The 23,693-nt window shown below is 46.4% G+C and overlaps 1 non-coding gene across 1 annotated transcript; it reads right to left on the reverse strand.

The window, feature by feature from the left end:
• Positions 1 to 2,293: 2,293 nt before the first annotated feature.
• Positions 2,294 to 2,366, reverse strand: trnam-cau (transfer RNA methionine (anticodon CAU)). The gene has a single exon. It is a non-coding gene; the product is annotated as a tRNA-Met (tRNA).
• Between the last annotated feature and the right edge of the window lie 21,327 nt (positions 2,367 to 23,693).

Raw genomic sequence — 23,693 nt, forward strand, 5'->3', positions numbered from 1 at the left:
TTGAGGCCCCTTTAACTGGATGGATCACACCGTGAGATCACAAGGTGAGGCCCCTTTAACTGGACGGTTCACAGCATGAGATCACAGGATGAGGCCCCCTGAACTCGACGGTTCACACCGTGAGATCACAGCATGAGGCCCCTTTAACTGGACGGTTCATACCGTGAGATACGGTCTGTATTGTACTGTATTGCTTCGAAATTGTGAAATTTATTTTTAACTCTGTGTATTCTTAAATTTTATGCAGTAATGTATGTTTTGTAATAAAAAAAATTCGCAGAAACTTTCGAATCAAACGGGAATCGAACCTCCACACGTTATCCATTGCTCCATTGGCCCAGTTTTCAAAAAGCATGCAGCAACTCACACTTCCACAACGCTGGAGAATGAGCAGTTACCGAGTCAGTCTCGGTCATGCCCACGCGATTCCACGAGTCCGGAAGTGTCAAAAGGTGCACGGTGAACAATCACCAAAGAGAGAGACATGAGCTGCTTCCTTTCGATCGCTCAGCTTGTAGAGCGGAGAACTATAGTACAATTAACAGATCAAAGGTTGCTGGTTCGAAGTAATAAACTTGCTTTTGGAGTAAGTAGCTCAAGGCCATTCTCTTAACTTTACAGGCAGCCTGCGGCTTAACATGTTGGCGCTGAGGCACAGGAGAGCACTTTTCCTTTGTCAAACATTAAAGCTTTCTGTGTCTGTCAGAACACGGCTGTTTTGTTCGAGCATTTGCCTCTGCTCACCAGCAGGGAGTGCCTTTGCGCAACAACACTTCAAACCGCTTTCAGGCAAAAATGTCTTCGATCAGGCAGACAGACAGGGCTCTCGCTGCTCCCTCAAGCTCGGGGCCGCTGTTCCTTTCCTGAGATCTCATCTACCTTCCGCAGGCTCGGGCTCTTCTCAGCATCATTCACGATTACTGTGGCTTCCCGTTCTGCTGTTGCTCACTTGCTTCTGCTCGATACCACCGATTGGAGCAAAGTATTGATTATCGTCAGGGAGGGGGCCAACCCGAGGCGAGATTTCTCGACTGATCGTGGAACTGCTTGGAGGAGAGTGCGAAACAACCACTGTGAAGGGCATTGAATAAAGAGGGCAGTAGCAACATGGATACAGAATCGGCTAAGGGACAGGAAACAGAGTCGTGGTGAACGGTTGTTTTTCGGACTGGAGGGAGGAGGACAGTGGTGCTCCCCAGGGGTCGGTGCTGTCACCACTGTTTTTCTTGATATATATTAATGACTTGGACTTGGGTGCACAGGGCACAACTTCAAACTTTGCAGATGACACCAAACTTGTAAGGGTAATGAACAGTGAGGAGGATAGTGAAAGAGTTGAGGAGAATATATACAGACTGGTTGCATGGGCAGACACATGGCAAATGACACTTAACGAAGAAAAATGCGAATTGATGCATTTCGGTAGGAAGAATGAGGAGAGGCAATATAAAGAAGAGGCCACAACTCTAACAGTGATACAGGAACAGAGAAATCTAGGGGTACATGTGCACATATCATTGAAAGTGGCAGGCCAGGTTGAGAAAGCGGTTAAAAAAGCATACGGGATCCTGGGCTTTATAAATAGAGGCATCGAGTACTAAAGTATGGAAGTCATGATGAAGCTTTATAAAACACTGGTTCAGCCACAACTGAAATATTGTGTCCACTTCTGGGCGCCGCACTTTAGGAAAGATATGAAGGCGTTAAAGAGGGTGCAGAAGAGATTTACTCAAATAATTCCAGGGATGAGGGACTTTAGTTACGTGGATAGACTGGAGAAGCTGGAGATTTGAGAGATATTTTCAAAACCATGAAGGGTTTAGACAGAGTATATAGAGAGAAATCGTTCCCATTTGCAGAAGGGTGAAGGACCAGAGGACATAGATTTAAGGTGATTGTCAAAAGCACCAAAGATGACATCAGGAAAAACGATGGGGCGGTGGAGTGGGACCAGCTGGATTGCTCTTGCATAGAGCTGGTGTGGTCTCGATGGGCAGAATGGCCTCCTTCCGTGCTGTAATCTTTCTATGATTCAAGTCGAGTGCTCGTTGAACATGTGAAAGATAGCAGGATAGATTCTTGCATTCTCCACTCACCTTTTGACTTGGGTCAATTGTCCAGAAACAAAAGTGGCGTCAGTTTTCAGCGAGTCCATGGTCCATGTGCTTCTTAAGCTTCACTGCGTGCTACGGTACAGAGAGGTCAAGGGGCAGCAAATCTTTTTGTGTGCTGCAGGAAGCAAAAATTCTTGATTTTGGTCTTGAGCAAAGATGGAAAAAAAAAAGCATAATGATGCCTTCTCTGAGGATTGAACTCAGGACCTTCAGATTATGAGACTGACGCGCTGCCTGCTGCGCTAAGAAGGCACTTGATACAAAAATGCCCAGGCAGCACTACCAAGTAGGACAGTTTGCAAGGTGTAAAATCATAAACTAATCGGCAGTTTGCAAAAACTCTCCATCCAGTTGGAAATCGAACCAACAACCTTCTGAATTTTGGTCAGACACGTTCCCCATTGCTCGACTGGCCAACGGTGTGTCGAGTAAGTCGGAGCTCACACTCTCACAGCGCTGCGGTATGAGCAGATACCGAGTCAGTCTCGGTCATGCCCACGCGACTCCACGAGTCCGGGAGTGTCAAAAGGCACACGGTGAACAATCACCAAAGAGAGGGACCTTTGCTGCTTCCCTTCGATAGCTCAGCTGGTAGTGTGGAAAACTTCTGGAGATTAAAACTTGAAAGCAAAATCACTCTTAAATCGTTGGTTTAATTCTGGCTCAAAATAGTGATCGTGCTTTCGGAGTAAGCGGTATTGAGCTCAAGGCCGCTCTCTTAACTTTACAGACTGCTTACTGCTTAAAATGTTGGCGCTTTTCCTTTCTCAAACCTGAAAGCTGTTTTGTTCGAGCATTTGCCTCTGCTCACCAGCAGGGAGTGCCTTTGAGCAACAACACGTCAAACCGCACTCACTTTCAGGCAAAAAAGACTTCTGTCAGTCTTTTGGACAGGTCTCTCGCTGCTCAAAGGAGTGCCATTGAGCAGCAATTTTTTTTTTAAATATTCGAAATATACTTTATTTCATAAATTTAATGATACATACATTTCAGGGTTAAAGTTCGCAATTTCAATTCAAAACAATACAAAACATATCGCACACACGATGATCCCATTATTTCAATACAATACACAGTACATGTCTTATAATACATTCTGTATAAATAAAGGTGGGATGGCTTTACACGGTGCTCTTTCCCCATAGGGCCCTTTCATAGGCCGCAACGCGCCTCAGTGCGTCCCGCAGCACGTTCTCCTGGACCTTGGAGTGTGCCAGTCGGCAACACTCAGTCGTGGACAGCTCCTTCAGCTGGAAGACCAGCAGGTTTCGGGCGGTCCAAAGGGCCTCCTTCACCGAGTTGATGGTCTTCCAGCAGAAGTTCATATATGTCTCGGTGGGCCTCACGGGGATCAGTCCATAGAGCACAGCGTCCTGTGTTACTGAGGTGTTGGGGATGAACTGGGACAGATACCAACGCATCTCTCCCCACACATTCTGCATGAAGGTCCAGTCCACCAGGAAACAGACGACGGTCCCATTCCCGCAGCCTTGAAGGCAGCTCGAGGTGATGCTGAGATTCCATGTGTGTTGGAAGGACCGCACTGAGAGGGCCCTTCTCACCACCATCCAGGCCACATCCTGGTGCCTGTTGGTCAGTTCTGGCGACGAGACGTTCTGCCAAATGACATCAACCATCTGGTCGGGGATCTGGTCGATCGGATCCACCCTCTCATTTTCCTGCAGAGCCCCCTGAACGTTCCACTGTCTGACGGTCTTGTGGTCGAAGTGGTTCCAACTCAGGAACTTCTACACCTGGGACAGGTGGGGGGGGGGGGGATAGTCCAGCTGAACGGGACCTCCTGCGTCTGCTCGGTTGGCTAGACCCAGTTTTCTCAGTGTATTGTACATGGTGTCCCTGTGGACGCATTCTACTTAGGACCTCCAGAAAAAGTGGAAGAAAGCTCGGGTGACTGTGGTGACGGAGCTGTGGTGAATGGGCCAGACCTGGGCCACGTAGAGCAACACCGCGAGTACCTCATACCTTATCACCTGGTTCCTGTTGGTTATGGAGAGGGAGCGCCCCCTCCCACCATACCAAGCTTCTGTTTGGCCATGGCGACGCGCTCTTCCCATTTATTGGTGGAGTCCTGGGGCCCCCGAACCCGATCCCCAACACCATCAGGTAGCCGGACCTGACGGTGAAGGGATCAAAGGATCGGGTCTCCCACCTGCCATAGAACATGGCCTCACTCTTACTGCAGTTCACTCTGGACCCCGAGGCCAGCTCGATACGATCGCAGATGTCCCTCAGTCTGTGGATCGACTGCTGATCGGATCAAAGGACGGTGACGTCATCCATTTACAGGGAAGCCTTAACCTGAGAGCCTCCGTTGCTCGGGATCGTCACCCTACCTGATTACTGTGTCCTTTCTGATGGACGCAGCAAATTGCTCGACACAACACATAAGCAAGACCGCAGAGAGAGGACAACCCAGTCTGACTCCAGATCTGATCGGAAAACTCTCCGACTCCCGCCCATTGATTCGGACTGTGCAATGGATGTCCATGGAGAGCAGTCGGATCCAATCGCTGATTCCCTCCCCAAACCCCATTTTGGATAGCACGTCAATCATGTATGCGTGGGATATTCTGTCGAAGGCCTTCTCCTGGTCCAGGCTGATGAGGCAGGTGTTCACCCCTCTGTCCTGCACGTTGGCGATCGTATCCCTGAGCAGCGCAAGGCTATCAGAGATCTTCCTTCCGGGTACAGTGCAGGTCTGATCCGCGTGGATCACCCGCCACAGAACAGATTCGAGCCTGTCGGCGATGGCCTTCGACACAATCTTGTCGTCAGCATTTAGCAAGGAAATTGGTCGCCAATTTCTGATTTATTTCCTCTCCCCCTTCTGCCTGTAGATGAGGGTGATGATGCCTTTCCTCGTGGATTCTGACATGCTGCCTGCCAGAAGCATACCACCGTACACTTCCAGTAGGTTTGGGTCTATTCAGTTCCACAGAGCCGAGTACAAGTCAACGGGTAAACCATCGCTCCTGGGAGATCTACTCTTCTCGAAGGACCAGACGGCCTTTGTTAGCTCGTCCAAGGTCAGTAACCAATCCAGGCTCTCCCGCTCGCTGTCCTCCAAGAGAGAGAGGACAGGAAGGACTGGGAGGCCGTGTTGTCTCACGGCTTCGCGTCATACAGCCCGGCATAAAAAGACTTGCTGATCCTCAGTATGTCAGTCTGTGAAAACGGCACCGAGCCCTCTTCCTCCTTCAGGCTGCTGATCACCAGAGCGGACTCTGGACCGAAAGGTGATCTTCGAGGCCTCGGAGGCAAGGAGTGAGACTTGCTGGTCCTTCAACTCCCTGAGTTCCTCCCCGGCATCGATCCCCATCGACTGCAGCTGGAGCGGATCCCGCATGCTTTTCTGGAGCTGGGACAATTCCCTCTGTCTATCTGTCGCGCCTTTAACTGGACAGGTCACACGGTGAGATCGCAAGGTGAGGACCCTTTAACTGCAGGAGTCACACCGTGAGATCATAGGGTGAGGCCCCTTTAACTGCAGGAGTCGCACCGTGAGATCTGAGGTTCAGGCTCTGTGATTCCAGGTGGTATTTCCTGGCTTGGCTAATTTAAATATGTCAGGTGGTGAGAGTGTTGTTGAAATGAAGGCTTGAGATGGCAGAAGCACAGGGTCTCAGCAGCAGTGGGACCAGGACTGTACTTTGTAACTGGTGCAGGGAAACAGCAGTGGGAACGGACATCACAAAATCACAAGAGATTTAGAGGTCACTGTATATAGATCATTAAAATATCATGGGCAGGTACAGAAAATAATCAAAAAATGCGAATGGAACGCTGGTCTTTATATCTAGAGGACTAGAATACAATGGGGTAGAAGTTATGCTACAAATATACAAAGCACTGGTTAGACCACACTTGGAGTACAGCGTTCAGTTGTGGGTACCACACCTCCGGAAGGACATCTTGGCCTTGGGAGTGCAGAGCACATTTACTGGAATGTTACCTGGACATTGAGGGGGAGAATTGGATAGGACCTGTTTTTGGGCGGGAGAAGCACGATCCGCTATTACCCCGCGCCCAATGGTCCCTGCGCAGGCAGGACGAGATTTTCTTCAGCCCTGAGGACTCACCTGCAATCTGCGTTGGAAATCAGCGTTGAACGAGGATTCCATGCAATTCGCAATTTCCACCAGCAGGGGGTAGCTCCAATCTCTTAAAGGCAAGCTCGCTGTGAGAAATCTCCTAAAGGTAGCTGGTACCTGTTATTCGCTGAAAATATCAGCCTACTGTCTGCACAGAGTCTGAACAGAGATAAGACATCGCACATGTAAAGCACAGATGCAGGTCCCATCCCTATTTTTAAATACTGATGAGTTAATTTAAAATATTGAATAAAGGTTGCACACCAGTAAATCCCACATCCTCCAATCTGCAGGCCAGACCTCACCAATGTGCCGGCCTGAGACTCCGTGCATCAAGGTTCTCTGCTGATGCACCAGAGGCTTTGGCGTAAGAGGTGGACTGAAGGAGGGACATCCTATATCCGCAGTGGGCAAGAGGTCCTCCAGAAATACACCCAAAAGGTAGTGGGAGGCAGTCGGGGATGAGGTCAATGCCAGGCGCACAGCATCATGAACATGGATGCAGTACAGGAAGAAATTCAATGCTTTGACATGAGTGGTCAAGGTGAGCGAGGTCAACTGTCAATAGCGTCTCCAACCAACTACACCACTAGCCGCACCCATTGCTCCATGAACTACACCCCCCCATCACCCACATAGCAACAAACTCTTTCCTTCAGTAATCAACCCTCTCACCCTTACACATTACCACCGTTGCAAGCAGCACACCCACAACTCACAGGCCACACACACTGGCAGCTATTCAACCATGATAGGAACATCACCCGCTTTCTTGCAGGAGAAGCTGGCACATATCAGGAGACAGCCAGTGGCGGTGGCATTTTGCTCCTCGAGACTTTTCTGTCACTCGATCAGATCAGGGTGGACCTGTGATCTAACTCCATATACCCGCCTTAGCCCCATATCCCTTAATACCCTTGGTTCACAGAAATCCATCAATCTCAGATTTAGAATTCTGGATTGAGCTGGAATCAACTACCGTTTGCAGAGGAGTATTCCAAACTTCTCCCACCCTTTGTGCGTAGAAGGATTTCTTAATTTGACTCCTGCACGTCCTGGCTCTAAATGTTATGCTAACTCCCTGCGTACTAGCTGAGGTACTAAATGAGTACTTTGCCTGTGTCGTTACCAAGGAAGAAGATGCTGCCAAGATACAGAAAAAGGGAGGTAGTTGAGATACTGGGTATGCTAAAAATTGATAGAGGAATTGCAAGAAAGGCTGGCTGTACTTAAATAAATAAGTCACCCGGTCCGGCTGGGATGCATCCAAGATTCTGAGGGAAGTAAGGGTGGAAATTGCACAGTTCTGGCCATAATCTTCCAGTCATCCTTAGATATGGGGGTGGTGCCCGAGGGCCGGAGAATTGCAAATGTTACATCCTTATTTTAAAAAGGGTGTAAGGATAAACACGGCAACTACTGGCCAGTCAGTTTAACCTCGGTGGTGGAGAAGCTTTTAGAAACGATAATCAGAGACAACATTAACAGTCACTTGGAAGAGTGTAGATTAGTAAAGGAAAGCCAGCACGAATTTGTTAAAGGCAAATCGTGTTTAACTAACTTGACTGAGTTTTTTGATGAGGTAACAGAGGGTTGACGAGGGCAATGCAGTTGATGTGTATATGGACTTTCAAAAGTTGTTTTATAATGTTCCACAAAATAGGCTTCTCAGCAGAATTGAAGCCCAAGGAATTAAAGGTGCAGTGGGAGCATGGATTTGAAATTGGCTCAGTGACAGTAAACAGAGAATAGTAGTGAACGGTTCTTTTTCTGACTGGAGGAAGTGTTCCCCGGGAGTTCGGTGCTGGGACCACTGATTTTCTTGATATATATTAATGACTTGGAATTGGGTGTACAGGGCACAATTTCAAAATTTGCAGATGGCTCAAAAATTGGAAGTGTAGTGAGCAGTGAGGAGGATAGTGATAGATTTCAAGAGGACATCGACAGGCTGGTGGAATGGGCGGACACGTGGCAGATGAAATTAACGCAGAGACGTGCGAAGTGATACATTTTGGCAGGAAGATGAGAAGCAATACAAACTAAATGGTACAATTCTAAAGGGGATGCAGGAACACAGAGATCTGGGGGTATATGTGCACAAATCTTTGAAGGTGGCAGGATAGTTTGAGAAATCGGTTAAAGAAGCATGCGGCGTCAAGGGCTTTATGAACACAGACATGGAGTACAAAAGCAAGGAAGTTATGTGGAACACTGGTTCGACCACAACTGGAGTATTGTGTCCAATTCTGGGCACCGCACTTTAGGAAGGATGTGAAGAAGATAGAGAGGGTGCAGAAAAGATTTACTACAATGGTTCCAGGAATGAGGGACTTCAGTTACGTGGAGAGTCTGGAGATGCTGAGATTGTTCTCCTTAGAGCAGAGAAGGTTATAGAGGTGATTTGATGGAAGCGTTCAAAATCATTTCAGGTGATTGGCAAAATAACAAAAGGCGACATGAGGAAAAACTTTTTGTACGCAGCGATTTGTTATGATCTGGAATGCGCTGCCTGAAATGGTGGTGGAAGCACATTCAATCATGGCTTTCAAAAAGGAATTGGATAAATAGAGTCATAGAGTCAAAGAGTTATACAGCACGGATAGAGGACCTTCGGCCCATCGTGTCCGCGCCGGCCATCAGCCCTGTCTACTCTAATCCCATATTCCAGCATTCGGTCCGTAGCCTTGTATGCTATGGCATTTCAAGTGCTCATCCAAATGCTTCTTGAATGTTGTGAGGGTTCCTGCCTCCACAACCCTTTCAGACAGTGAGTTCCAGACTCCAACCACCCTCTGGGTGAAAAAGTTCTTTCTCAAATCCCCTCTAAACGCCCCGCCTTTTACCTTGAATCTATGTCCCCTTGTTATAGAACCCTCAACGAAGGGAAAAAGCTCCTTAGTATCCATCCTATCTGTGCCCCTCATAATTTTGTACACCTCAATCATGTCCCCCCTCAGCCTCCTCTGCTCCAAGGAAAACAAACCCAATCTTCCCAGTCTCTCTTCATAGCTGAAGCGCTCCAGCCCTGGTAACATCCTGGTGAATCTCCTCTGCACCCTCTCCAAAGCGATCACATCCTTCCTGTAGTGTGGCGACCAGAACTGCACACAGTACTCCAGCTGTGGCCTAACCAGTGTTTTATACAGCTCCATCATAACCTCCTTGCTCTTATATTCTATGCCTCGGCTAATAAAGGCAAGTATCCCATATGCCTTCTTTACCACCTTATCTACCTGTTCCGCCACCTTCAGGGATCTGTGAACTTGCACACCAAGATCCCTCTGACCCTCTGTCTTGTCTAGGGTCCTCCCATTCATTGTGTATTCCCTTGCCTTGTTAGTCCCTCCAAAGTGCATCACCTCGCACTTTTCCGGGTTAAATTCCATTTGCCACTGTTCCGCCCATCTGACCAACCCATCTATATCGTCGTGCAGACTGAGGCTATCCTCCTCGCTATTTACCACCCTACCAATCTTTTTATCATCAGCGAACTTACTGATCATACCTTTTACATTCATATCCAAGTCATTAATGTAGACCACAAACAGCAAGGGACCCAGCACCGATCCCTGTGGTAACCCACTGGCCACAGGCTTCCAGTCACAAAAACAACCTTCGACCATCACCCTCTGCCTTCTGCCACTAAGCCAGTTTTGTATCCAAAGTGCCAAGGCACCCTGGATTCCATGGGCACGTACCTTCTTGACCAGTCTCCTGTGCGGGACTTTATCGAAGGCCTTACTGAAATCCATGTATACCACATCCACTGCGTTACCCTCATCCACACGCCTAGTCCCCCCATCAAAAAATTCAATCAAATTAGTCAGACATGATCTTCCCTTCATGAAGCCATGTTGACTATCCCTGATTAATCCTTGCTTCTCCAAGTGGAGACTAATTTTGTCCTTCAGAATTTTTTCCAATCATTTTCCTACCACTGATGTTAGGCTCACTGGCCTGTAGTTCCCCGGTTTTTCCCTACTCCCCTTCTTGAATAATGGTATTACATTAGCGGTTCTCCAGTCCTCTGGCACATCCCCTGTGGCCAGAGAGGTTCTGAATATATGTGTCAGAGCCCCCGCAATCTCCTCCTTTGCCTCACACAGTAGCCTGGGATACATTTCGTCCGGGCCTGGGGATTTATCCATTTTTAGGCCTGCTAAAACCGCCAATACCTCCTCCCGCTCGATGTTAATATGTTCGAGTATATCACAGTCCCCCTGCTGTATTTCTATGTCTACATCGTCCTTCTCCATAGTGAAAACAGATGCAAAAAAAACATTTAGAACCCCTCCTACATCTGCCGGCTCCACACACAGATTGCCATTTTCGTCCCTAATGGGCCCTATTTTTTCCCTTGTCATCCTCTTACCCTTAATATACTTATAAAACATCTTAGGATTTTCTTTTATTTTGCTCTCCAGTGTTATTTCATGGCCCCTCCTTGATCTCCTAATTTCTTTTTTAAGTATCCCCCTGCACTTTTTGTACTCCTCTAGGGCTTCCTCCGTCTTTAGCCTTTTGTATCTGCCAAAAGCCCTCCTTTTTTTCCGAATCCATTCTCGTATATCCCCTGACATCCAAGGTTCCCTGGAGTTCTTGGAACCACCCTTGACCTTTACGGGAACATGTTGCCATTGTATGGTCTCAATCTCCCTTCTGAAAGACTCCCATTGCTCCGATGCGGATTTTCCTACAAGCAGCTGATCCCAGTCCATTTTGGCCAGATCCTGCCTTATCTTATTAAAATCGGCCTTCCACCAATTTAGAACCTTTATTTCCGGCCCCTCCCTGTCCTTTTCCATGACCACCTTAAATCTCACCGAATTATGGTCACTGTCACCAAAGTGCTCACCTACTAGCACTTCTTCCACTTGGCCGGCCACATTCCCTAGAATTAGGTCCAGTACCGCCCCCTCTCTTGTAGGACTTTCTACATGCTGGCTCAAAAAGCTCTCCTGGATGCACGTTAAGAATTTTGTACCCTCTAAGCCTTTTACACTCTGAGTATCCAAGTTAATATTGGGGAAGTTGAAATCCCCCACTATTATTACCCTATTATTTGCACAATTTTCTGAGATTTGCCTACATATCTGTTCCTCTATCTCCTCCTGACTGTTTGGGGGCCTATAGTACACTCCCATCAAAGTGCTTGCCCCCTTTTTGTTTTTAAGCTCCACCCATATGGCCTCATTAGAGGAACCTGCTAATATATCATCCCTCCTTATGGCAGTAATTGATTCTTTAATTAATATTGCGACCCCCCCCCCCCTCCTCTTATACCTCCCCCTCTGTCTCGCCTGAAGATTCTGTACCCCGGAATATTGAGCTGCCAGTCTTGCCCCTCCCTCAACCATGTCTCTGTGACAGCAACAATATCATACTCCCATGTGTTTATCAACACCTTCAGTTCATCCACCTTATTCGCAAGACTCCTTGCATTAAAATAGATGCCATCCAGCCTTGCCCTCACATATTTGCCCTGCCTTCCAAGCTGACTTGTTTTTTTCTTGAAGGGAAAAACTTTGCAGGGCTACGGGATCGAGCGGGGGATTGGGACCAACTGGATTGCTCTTACAAAGAGCTGGTACGGGCTCGATTGGCCGAATGGCCTCCTCCTGTGCTGTAACCATTCTATAATTCTCTGATTTTGAAGTGTGGTCACTGTGGTAATGTTGGAAATGCTGCAGCCAATTTGTAAACAGCAAGATCCCACATACTGCAATGAGATGAATGACCAGAAAATCGGTTTTAGTGATGTTTGTTGAGGGATTAAATATTGCCCAGGACACCGGGGAGAACTCGCCTGCACTTTTTCGAATAATGCCGTGGGATCTTTGACATCCACCTGGGAAGGCAGATGGAGCTTCGGTTTAACGTCTCGTCTGCAAGGCGGCATCCACAACAGTGCAGCACTTCCTCAATACCACCCCTTCGACAGTACAGCGCTCACTCACTACTGACCCTCCGACAGTGCAGAACTTCCTCGATACTGCCCCTTCGACAGCACAGCGCTCCCTCAGTACTGACCATCTGACAGTGCTGCGTTGCCTCAGTACTGCCCCTCCGACAGTGCAGCGCAATCTCCGTACTGATCCTCCGACAGAACAGTACTCCATCAGTACTGACCCTCTGACAGTGTAGCGTTGCCTAAGTCCTGCCCCTCCGGCAATGCAGCACTCCCTCACTACTTATCGTATGACAATGTAGCACTCCTGCAGTACTGACTCTCTGACAGTGCAGCACTCCGTCCATACAGGCCCTCCGACAATGCAGCCATCCCTTAGTACTGACCCTGGGACAGTGCAACACTCACTCAGTACTGACCCTCCGACAGTACTGCGCTCCCTCATTTCTGATCTTCCATCATTACTGTGTTCCCTCAGTCCAGCACTCCATCAGAACTGCCCCTTCGACAGTGCAGCACTCCCTCATTACTGACCCACCGAGAGTGCTGCACTCCCTCAGTACTGACCGTCCGACAGTACAGTGCTCCCTCAGAATGGCACCGTGGTGTCTGCCCGGATTATCTGTTCAAGACTCTGGAGTTGGACTTGAATTCACAACCTTCTAACTCAGAGGCGAGACTGCTACCACTGAGCCACGTCTGACACCTGAAAAGGGGAGAGAGAGATGGACGGGCTCAGGTTGGGCTTTCTGGAACGTGGATATGGCTGGAGGCACGGCTGTCAAGGGTATGGCAAATGGACTGCGGATGCACAAGTGACCGCAGGTGGAGGAGAAGAGTGTTTGGGAAGGGGTGTCGGACTGGAGGAGGTTACAGAGATAGGGAGGGGTGAGGCCCTGATGGATTTAAATGTAAGAATGAATAAAAATAAACGACAGGACTGGGAGAATGGAATCCAATGCAGGTCAGTAAGGGCTTTGGTGGTTGGTGAGCCGCTCACCAATCAAAAAGCCTGGGGTAGGGATGGAATCTGTGGCTGGGATGTGGAGATTTTGGGGCCAAAGACCATGACTTCCCAATTTTTACCTGGAGGAAATTGTGGCTCATCTAAATCAGAAAGTGGGTCTGACAACACAAATACATTGGAAGGGTCAAGGGAGGCGGTGGTTTTGTCAGCGTCCATTTGAAAGCTGCTCCATGTCTGTGGACTATTTCACCAAAGGGCAGCATGTAGATGAGGAAGAGGAGGGAGTCAAGGATTGAACCTTTAGAAACATCAGAGATAACGGTGATAGGGTGGGAAGAGAAGCTTCTTCTGGCTCTGATCAGATAGGTGAGTGGAACCAAGTGAGGGGAGTCCCAGCAAAAGAGGCCAGTGTCCGATGAATGAGATGGTGACGGGTGGGTTGTCTGTAGGTATGGAAATGGGGAGGGTTTTAAACCAAGGATGACAATTTTAAATTTAAGGAATATGTAACGGGTACCCAGTGAGGGTCAGTGAGTCCGAGCAGGACCTGGTGCTGGTTGGACACGGACAACAGAGTTTTGGACGCGCTCACGTTTATGGAAGGTGGGGGTTGGGTGGCCGACCATGAGTGCATTGGAGGAATGGAGTTGAGAGGGGACAGAGGCATTGATGAAGGTTTCAGTGGCAATGGGCTGAGGAAGGAATGGAGGCGGGTGAGGGAATCACAGGGCCTTTGTCATGGAGGTCAAAACGGTTCATTATGGATATAATGCAGCCATTTCTAGGCTCCAATCCTCAACCTGCCCTTTAACTGTCCTCGTATCAGAGACTCAAAATTCATATTTTCACTGGGAAACTGCAGGAACAGAGTGAAACGGGTCTGCTCCTGTTCCTGGATTCAGTCCACACTGCGGAGAAATCTGTCTAAATTATAAATGAAGCACCAGGAGTGAACATGGTCAATATAATTATATAAAAACTGTAAATGAACCCGTTTATTATTGTTGGATCAGTCCTGTATGAGAACAGATTTAAACTTTATTCCTGGGAGAGGTCTGATTAAGTAATAACCTGGACTTTGAGATGTTTGTGTTTTATTCACCACATTATTTACAGCGGAGTCAAAGCTGCAGATGTAATGTGTTTGTTAAACTGACTGTAACTGATAGTAATGGTCAGGAGTATAACCGTGTCAGTGGAGACGTATCCCCTGTATAAATCAGGACTTGTTGGAATGGATCAGCTCAGAGTGCCTGCCGGAGTTGTGGTTTCCAGGGTAACAGAATTCACTGCTTCTCACAGAAATGGGATATCCAGTAATAATTCATGTACAACGGATGTATTATCCTGTTCTTGCAGCCGTTGGAGTTCCAGGTAAGCCATTATCCCAGCTGTTAATGGTTTAAATCAGTGTTAAGTCTAATGCTGTACTTGGCAAATTACTTTTTCTCCCTGCACATATTACACAGTCACCTGTTCTGTTCTATCGGTTGAATGATGGAATGTCTCTGCTCTTTCGGTCTTGTACGAGGTGCATTATATCCGGAATGAGCTTTGTATATCCAACCCTGGCATTGTTACTGGATTATTCCCTGTATTAATATATTGTTGAATAATGCTATCACCTTAACTTCTGAACGCTCGAACTTGTAGGAGTTATATTATATCTGTAGTGACCTTTGTATATCCAAACCTGGCATTATTACTGGATTGGTCCCTGTACTGAATGTATTGGAATCAGACGCTGTCAGGAATAAGAGCTGGTATCAGACCAGCAGGAGCTGTTAATATTTCCATCGTGTGGAACTAACCTGTTCTGGAATATGTTTTCATCAATGTGTTTTCAGTGATTGATAATGAGACAGCTCACGGTCTCAGTGTTACAAGGAGGCAGTGCAGTATCCTCCCTCCCCAATAGCATGCTTCAGTTTAACTGGGATTTCAATGTATTTATTCGTGATCACTGTTATGAAATATTATTTCATTATGTGTGCATCTGACGCCGCTTCAGATGTCTGGCTACTGAACTGAGTTTTCTGCTGACTCTTTCACATCTCCTCCTCTGCTTCACTGTGGATGAATTCACTGACTTTCACTGGACTTCACTGTAAAATGAAATGTTTTGATGTTTTGTTGTCTCAATGTGCACCGCATCGATTGGAAGCAGGAGCCCTTCTATTTATCTGCAGATTATAAGTGTGATTCTGGCGTTTTGTTAATTGAACAATCCCGCCATCTGTCACTACTTTATAATTACAGGAGAAGGAATCCCAATTATTGTGAGATCTGTCTGGGAGAGGCATTCGATTCTGTTCATTCCATGATTTGTCGATGAAATGAACAGTGTAGGTGAATAGGTGGAGAATCGGATGATCTGTAGAAACATTGAACTATTCCACTGAGGCTTCACTATTTAAACAAACTGACACTGAGAATAGGATCGGTGGAACACGGGGCTGGTGAACAGAATGCAGACACAGGATGAAAGTATTTAATCGGACATGAAAATGGACTTGAGAAAGAGAGTAGAGTGAGTGATAGAGAGGGCGACTGAGAGGGAAAGCGAGAGGCTGTGGTGTGAATAATTCATCAGAATGAACTGCTGAAACGTTCAGTACAATTAAAGATAGAAAATGTGACTTATGATATGGTCAGATTGGGTGAGTTGTTATTGTGGGACTCGCTCCACATGTTTATATCCCTGTCAGGTCCTCAGTCTGTTTTTGTGAATGTTCTTTGTTTTCCAACGTAACACGAAACTTAATGAAAATTTACTTCAAGAATAGAATCAGTAATTTCTTGATCGAAAGGAATTATTCAGATACTGTACTTTTAAAGCTCGGCTGAATTCAATAAACAACGAGGTTTATTTAATTAATACAGAACAATTTAATTTTAATTGAATGTACAAAGTAAATTTAATGAACATATTTTAAACGCAACACAGGTTCCCTGAAATCAATAACCACAGAAATGAACAGTTGAATGTATTAGTTGGATTGTGTTTGTGGGACCTATAGATTAGATTTCCTCTAATACTCTGCTGCAGTCTCTCCCTGTGAATCCCAGCCTCTCCTCCCACTGCAATGAATCCTCTGTCTCCTCATCCGTTCCTTCAGTTTGTCCACTTTCCAAAATCTTCTGCTCCTGACTCCCCTCCAGCTCCGACATATTCTTTTCCTTGTCTCCCTCCCAATCTCACTCAATGGCTCGGACTCCAGCTGCCTTTCCCGTTCAGTGCCAGCCCCTGTCGGCTCTCTTAACCCAGAGCAACAAAGAGGCTGCACGTCCCCCTGTCCCCTCACCTTCCCGACACTTCCCTGTCTTTCCCATCAGTCTGGGACCCAAATCCTGCTTTAATCCGCTGGATTCCCATTGTGTGAAACGTCTTCTCATTTCCGCACCGGCACTGCGCCCTCACTCACCCCTCCCAGTGGATCCGGTGCTCACTTTATTCACTTTCTGTATCCATCTCCAAATTCATTATTGATCGTTGTGTTTAAAAACATCTCTCTGCCCGAAAGCGCTGCCCGGGTCAATCAATCACTTCCCACCCATCGATGCTGCAACAAAGCTGGAAATTTCACCCCAGATCCTCTCAAACTGCTGCTTTGTCTCCAGGCCTGATCAGTAATTTTTCTGCTTCCTTTTCTCTCTCTTACAGTTAACTTGGTGGCGATTGTGATCCTGTCCCGAGGAAAGTGCGGTCTCTCCAAATGTATCAGTCGCTACCTGGTGGGAATGGCAATGGCCGATCTCATGGTCGTTATCGCGGATCCGATATTGAGAGAGATTCCTTGGATGTATCGCCCATTTTCATTCCTGGACATTACTCCCGTGTGTAGTTTTATTACCTTCTTGGGTTCTGCAGCCACGAATGTTTCTGTCTGGTTCACAGTCGCTTTCACCTTTGATCGATTTGTGGCCATTTGTTGTGAGAAGCTGAAAACTAAATATTGCACCGAGAAAACAGCGATAGTGGTTCTGGGGACAGTGAGTGTGCTGGGCTGTTTGGTGAATGTCCCCTGGTACTTTACAAATGAACCTGGCTTTATAATTGATAATGTTCCCTGGTTTTGTGAGACTAAATTGATCTTCCGTACTTCCCCCGCATGGGCCGCATTTGAGATGTTTCACCTCATTTTAACCCCTTGTGTCCCTTTCTGTCTGATTTTGCTGCTCAATGTTCTGACGGTCAGGCGTATTTTAGTGTCCAGTCGAGTCCGCAGGGGACTCCGGGGCCGCAGCAATGGAGAGAATCAGAGTGATCCAGAGATGGAGAACCGAAAGAAATCCATCATTTTACTCTTCAGTATATCGGGCAGTTTTATACTGTTGTGGCTGACACAGGTTGAATTTTACATTTATGTGCGAATTGCAGACATTCGGTCTTATTATTCCTACACTGACCCTATTTATCTCACAGAACACGCAGCAAAGATGCTGCAGCTTCTCAGTTCCTGCACAAACACGTGTATTTATGTCCTGACCCAGACTAAATTCAGAGAGGAGCTTAAGAACGCAGCGAAATATCCATTCAATCTAATTGTTAAATTAGTGAAATCATAGAAAGAGCTGAAGGGTTTCAAGCACTAGAATTAAATCGCATTTCATTCTCCATCCCGTACACTTCCCAGGGCATGGAAAGTACATTTTATATTAGCAGCACAGAGTCCTGAAATGATCTTACATCTGATTCTGATATATTTTATTGACAATCTTTCCTATTGAGGCAGGATTTACTCTGCAGACGATACATGAATTGTTGCTCGAAATGGCGGCTCTAAAGAGCTCAGCTGGACCTCAACCAATTGGCCACCGGGCAAAATTTGAAAAGCTGGTAATAAAAGTAGCTGCTGTGGGCCTGATCAGAATGGATGCAGTCCACATAAATGGAAAAGGAGAGAGCGAGGGAGAGAGAGGGAGAGAGAGAGAGAAAGAATGACAGAGAGTTAGAGAAAGAGGGAGAAAGAGACAGAGGTGTGGGAGAGAAATAGAGGGAGAGGGAGAGCGAGACAGGGGAGGGAGAGAGAGACACACAAACAGCGGGAGAGAGAAACAGAGAGAAGGGGAAAAAGAGAGAGATTTAGACGGATGGGGAGAGAATACAGGGACAAAAGAAATATAATGATTAAAAGCGCAGAAAAATATCAGACAGATTCACATAAAAGCGAGGGTGTGTGTGTGTGAGAGAGAGTGAGACAGAGAGAGAGAGAAACAAAGAGGGAGAAAGACAGAGCTACTCGGCAAAGGAGAGATATAAAGACAGTTTGTAAGAAAGGAGAGAAAAATAAAGAGAGAAAGAAAGAGTGAAAGAAATCATCGATATAATGAGAGAGAGCAAGCAGGCATGGATGGAACGACAGAGAGAGACTGACAAAAAGTTACAAAGTGATGGAAGTAGAAGTGGAAATAATAAGATAGAAAAACAGGCAGAAAATAAAAAGAGACAAACGATATAAACAGAGAACAGACACAATGAAAGACGGACAAACATATATAGTGACAGGAAGGTACAGACAGGAGTGAGAATAGAACACAGAAAGCATTAAATAACCAAACAAACTGTGTAATCAGCCTGGAGTGTGTGAGAGTGCTGACCAGCAGAACAGCAGCAGATGAAGCAGGTCAGACAGTTCATGTTTGTTCTGGGGTAACACTCTTGTGGATTAAATTTTGACATTTCTAAAGGTGATGCCTGAAGGTTGCACAATAAAGTCACTCAGTCTCGTGTACCTGACACTGACCATTACTGACTGCAGGAGTTTCCCAGCTGCTCTGTGTAGTGAAAGATCATCGGATAAACGAAAGCCTGAGAATAAATCGGCTTCAGCATGTCTGAAGGAAAAGGATTGTTAAAAGGTGGAAGTGTTGTTAAAATGATTGATAATGACACATTGGAAAAGATCACACAGCAGAGGATAGATCACCATAGCAACAAGAACGATTCCAGGAGGGCTCGAGGTGGTTTGAAAATGTACGGAATTAAATTGCTTATGTTGTGGACACTGAGAGAAAACAAGTGAAGTGTCAATCAATCATGGGTTTTATTTGTAGGAACCTTTTGTTGATAAGCCATCGTCCCAGAGATGTGATTCTCTGTTAAAATGGGTCTTTAAAAGCTGGGCAGAAGTTGAGTGGGGAGAGACACAGATCCACCACTCGGGCTCCAACCTCACCTTTCGCTTCCTGTCAGCACCACCTCACCTCGAATTTTCCTGACTGCTCGCTACCTCCCAGCTTGATGCCTCGATGCTGGTTTACCGATTGCCTGTGAAGCAAGTGACCTGGATACAAGAGAAAGCCACGCTACATGACAACATTATCCATCAAAATACCTGGAAACTTGCTCCAAGTTTGAGCCAACCACAAGGAAATAAATTTCGTTACGAACTTAACCTAAGATCGACATTGGATTTCCAAACGGTTACGTATTTTTGGAATTCAGAATGTGTTGTTTTATTGGTGTTAAAGCAATTTTAAGTCGGGCATAAACCCAAGGTGTTGTTTAAATTCTAATCTCAATTTTTCTAGTTTATTAATATTAATAAATTATTGTTTACTTCATAAAACCATAGTTTGTGCCTGAAGTTTCTTCAGGATAAAGAGTCCGTTATTTAAATATGAAACTAAACCTTGTGGAGATAAACAGTCATTGCCGCAAATTAAAGTGTAAAATCACTTTGCACCTTTTTGCTCCTCCATCTGTACCATGTGTAACTTTCCCAGTGAGCTGCTGGATTCTGTAATAAATCACAATGTACTCTTACCCCTTCTGCTGTGTTACTAAACTGCTCTGTTACTGTTACAAATACTGTTCTTGTTTCAGATTAAAGGAAAAATATGAATAATGGAGAAATTAACCAAATCCCAGATCAGAACGACATTCAGATTGAGTCCAATTTTACTCTGATTTATTTAGTAGAAGCTACAATTGCAAACTCTATTCAAAATGGCTCATTGGACCTTTCCTCTGAATGTCTGGTCTCTCCTTCTCTGTAAGAATTAATTCCAAATAACCAAATGTTAATCCTTTTTTGCAGAAGTTCACATTTTGGTCTTTATTTCCCTCACTGCACCGCTGTCTTTGTGTTAAACACCAGCTAGTGCCAGTCTCACTCAGTTTGTAACTTTAACTATAGTGCAACAATGATTTAACAGGAGCACCAAATGAACCCTCTCCTTGTCTCTCACCGTAACAAGCTGCTCCTCAGTGAGATGGATGCCTTATTAACGGCCATTATGTTTCAAGATCAGGACGGCCATTTTGTTTATGCTTCGTTGCGGTCAATTTGTTCCTGATCACCATATTGCCCCCATTAAGTTCGCCACCTTGCGCCTCAGTTAAATGGCAGCCTTGCCCCTCAGTAAGATGTCCAGCTTGCCCCTCAGTACGATGGCTGCCTCACTGGTGTCCATTTTGTTTCAGTTTCATGGCATTAAAGTTGTTGTTCACAGATTCATGGTTTCATGGTGACTATGGCAGAAGAGGAGGCCATTCGGCCCACTGTGCGTGTGCCGACTCTTCAAAAGGGCTGTCGAATTTGTCCAATTTCCCCCTCTGCTCTTTCCCCACATGCTTTATGGAGGCTTTATAATAGTAGTTGTATAATCGAAATACATGTGTATGTATAGATGCAAATTGATGTTGTAGCAGTTGCTGTAATATATAAATACAAGTTGTTGTTGTCGATAAAGATTGTCTCTCAATCTTTTACTCTTTAGATTCTTCTCCTTTATAAACTGGGCTTTGTTTCTGTGTCAATGAATGTTGCTGAGAGATTGTCCCTGTAACTGAGTGAGGGATCATGCTGTTTATTAGCTTTCTAAAAAAACTTTTTTGCTTTCGCTGTTTTAAACGTCATGAATTTGTTGGAACTCTTTGGCTTATTGGAAAAATCAACAAACTGTAAGTTGCCCACAAACTGCAGGCTTTTTGTCCACTGCTAATTAAAGTAAGAGAAAAGAGCAAAGGCAAAGTTCGTTCACCTTTGCAAACTACAACAAAACGGGTGAAGCAGCAAAAAATGCCCGGGCTTTTTTCGGCTGCTCCAGGAACAGAAGATCAAATGAGCACAGGGGTAATTTGGACCCTGCAGCAAACACTAACCAGGACAGACAGACAGACCAGCACCTTTCAGGGGACGGTTGGGGGATGGTGAGTGAGGGAATGAGTGGTGAAGCAGGAGAGAACACGCAGCAAACTTGTATTAGAGAGAGAGAGAAGCAACTTGTGCTCTTCACTCTGCCCTGAGTGTCTTTCTCTCTCTCTCTCTCTCTCTCTCCCAGCTTTTCTCTCTTTTCTTTAGATTCTCTGCTTTGTAACTGGGGATTTTGTTTGTCAGTGGTGTTTGCTGAGAGATTGCCTGCCTGTGTAATGGGATGAGTGAATGACTGAGTGTGAATATGTGTGAGTGAGTGAGTGTGGGGGAGCTCTGGGCTCTTGCTGTGCCTTTTTAATCACTTGCTTTGTTTACAATCAATAACTTTTCACAATCTCTCTCTCCAGAGGAATTTGTTTGTGGAAATGCTGTAACATAAAGATGTGGAATGAGAATGTTTTGGAGGAGGAGTATTCCTTGTACAAGAACCCTATCACCGTTATCGCTGATGTTTCTAAAGGTTCAATCCTTGGCTCCCTCCTCTTCCTCATCCACATGCTGCCCCTTGGTGACACAGTCCGCAGACATGGACCAGCTTTCAGATGGGCGCTGACCAAACCACCGCCTCGCTTGACTCTTCCAATCTCTTTGTGTTGTCAGACCCACATTCTGTTTTAGATGAGCCACAATTCCCTCCAGTTAAAAATTGCGCAGTCATGACCTTTGCCCCCAAAATCTCCACATCCTGGCCACAGAATCCATCCCCACCGCTGTTTTTTTGATTGGTGAGTTGCTCACCAATCACCAAAGCCCTTTCTGACCTGCACTTGATCCCAGTATCCTTAGCCTGTAGTTTATTTTTATTCTTTCTTACACTTCAATCAATCAGGGCCTCACCCCTCCCTATCTCTGTAACCTCCTCCATTCTGACACCCCCTCCCAAACACTTTGCTCCTCCACCTGTGGTCGCTTGTGTATCCGTAGTCCATTTGCCCTACTTTTGACAGCCGTGCCTTCAGCCATATCCACGTTCCAGAAAGCACAACCTGAGCCCCTCCATCTCCCTCTCCCACTTTGAGGTTTCAGACGTGGCTCAATGATAGCAGTCTCGCCTCTGAGTGAGAAGGTTGTGAATTCAAGTCTAACTCCAGAGACTGAACACATAATCCGGGCAGATAACACAGTGCAATTCTGAGGGAGCTCTGTACTGTCGGAGGGTCAGTACTGAGGGAGTGCTGCACTGTCGGAGGGGCAGTACTGATGGAGTGCTGGACTGAGGGAACACAGTACCGATGGAGGATCAGTAATGAGGGAGCGCAGTACTGTCGGAGGCTCAGTACTGAGTGAGTGTTGCACTGTTGCAGGGTCAGTACAAAGGGAGGGCTGCATTGTCGGAGGGGCTGTATGGACGGAGTGCTGCACTGTCAGAGTGGCAGTACTGCAGGAGTGCGACTGTCATAGGGTCAGTAGTGAGGGAGTGCTGCACTGCCGCAGGGGCAGTACTTAGGCAACGCTGCACTGTCAGAGGGTCAGTGCTGAGGGAGCACTGCACTGTCCGAGGATCAGTACGCAAGGATCGCTGAACTGTCGAAGGGGCAGGATTGAGGATGTGCTGCACTGTCGGACGGACAGTGCTGAGGGAGTGCTGCACTGTCGGTGGGGCAGTACTGAGGCAAAGCAGCACTGTCAGATGGTCAGTACTGAGGGAGCGCTGCACTGTCGAAGGGACAGTATCGAGGAAGTGCTTCACTGCCGGAGGGTCAGTAGTGAAGGAACGCTGTACTGTCGAAGGGGTAACATTGAGGAAGTGCTGCACTGTTGTGGATGCCGCCTTGCAGACGAGACGTTAAACCGAAGCCCCATCTGCCTTCCCAGGTAGATGTAAAAGATCCCACGGCATTATTCGAGAAAGTGCAAGCGAGTTCTCCCCGGTGTCATGGGCAATATTTATCCCTCAACGAACATCACTAAGACCGACTTTCTGGTCATTCATCTCATTGCAGTATGTGGGGCCTTGCTGTGTACAAATTGGCTGCAGCATTTACTACATTACCACAGTGACTACACTTCAAAATCAGAGAATCATAGAATGGTTACAGCCCAGGAGGAGGCCATTCGGCCTATCGAGCACGTGCTGGCTTTATGTAAGAGCAATCCAGCTAGTCCCAATCCCCCGCTCTACCCCGTGGCCCTGCAAATTTTTTCACTTCAAGTATTTCTCCAATTCCTTTTTGAAGGCCATGATTGAATCTGCTTCCACCAACCTTTCAGGCAGCGCATTCCAGATTATAAAAAATTGCTGCGTAAAAAAAGTTTTTCCTCATGTCGCCGTTTGTTATTTTGCCAATCACTGAAATGATTTTGAACGCTTTTATCAAATCACCTCTTAACCTTCTCTGCTCTAAGGAGAACAATCTCAGCTACTCCAGACTCTCCACGCAACTGAAGCCCCTCATCCCTGGTACCATTGTAGTAAATCTTTTCTAC

The sequence above is a fragment of the Heptranchias perlo genome, unplaced genomic scaffold, assembly GCF_035084215.1.
Source record: "Heptranchias perlo isolate sHepPer1 unplaced genomic scaffold, sHepPer1.hap1 HAP1_SCAFFOLD_50, whole genome shotgun sequence".
Lineage (NCBI taxonomy): Eukaryota > Metazoa > Chordata > Chondrichthyes > Hexanchiformes > Hexanchidae > Heptranchias > Heptranchias perlo.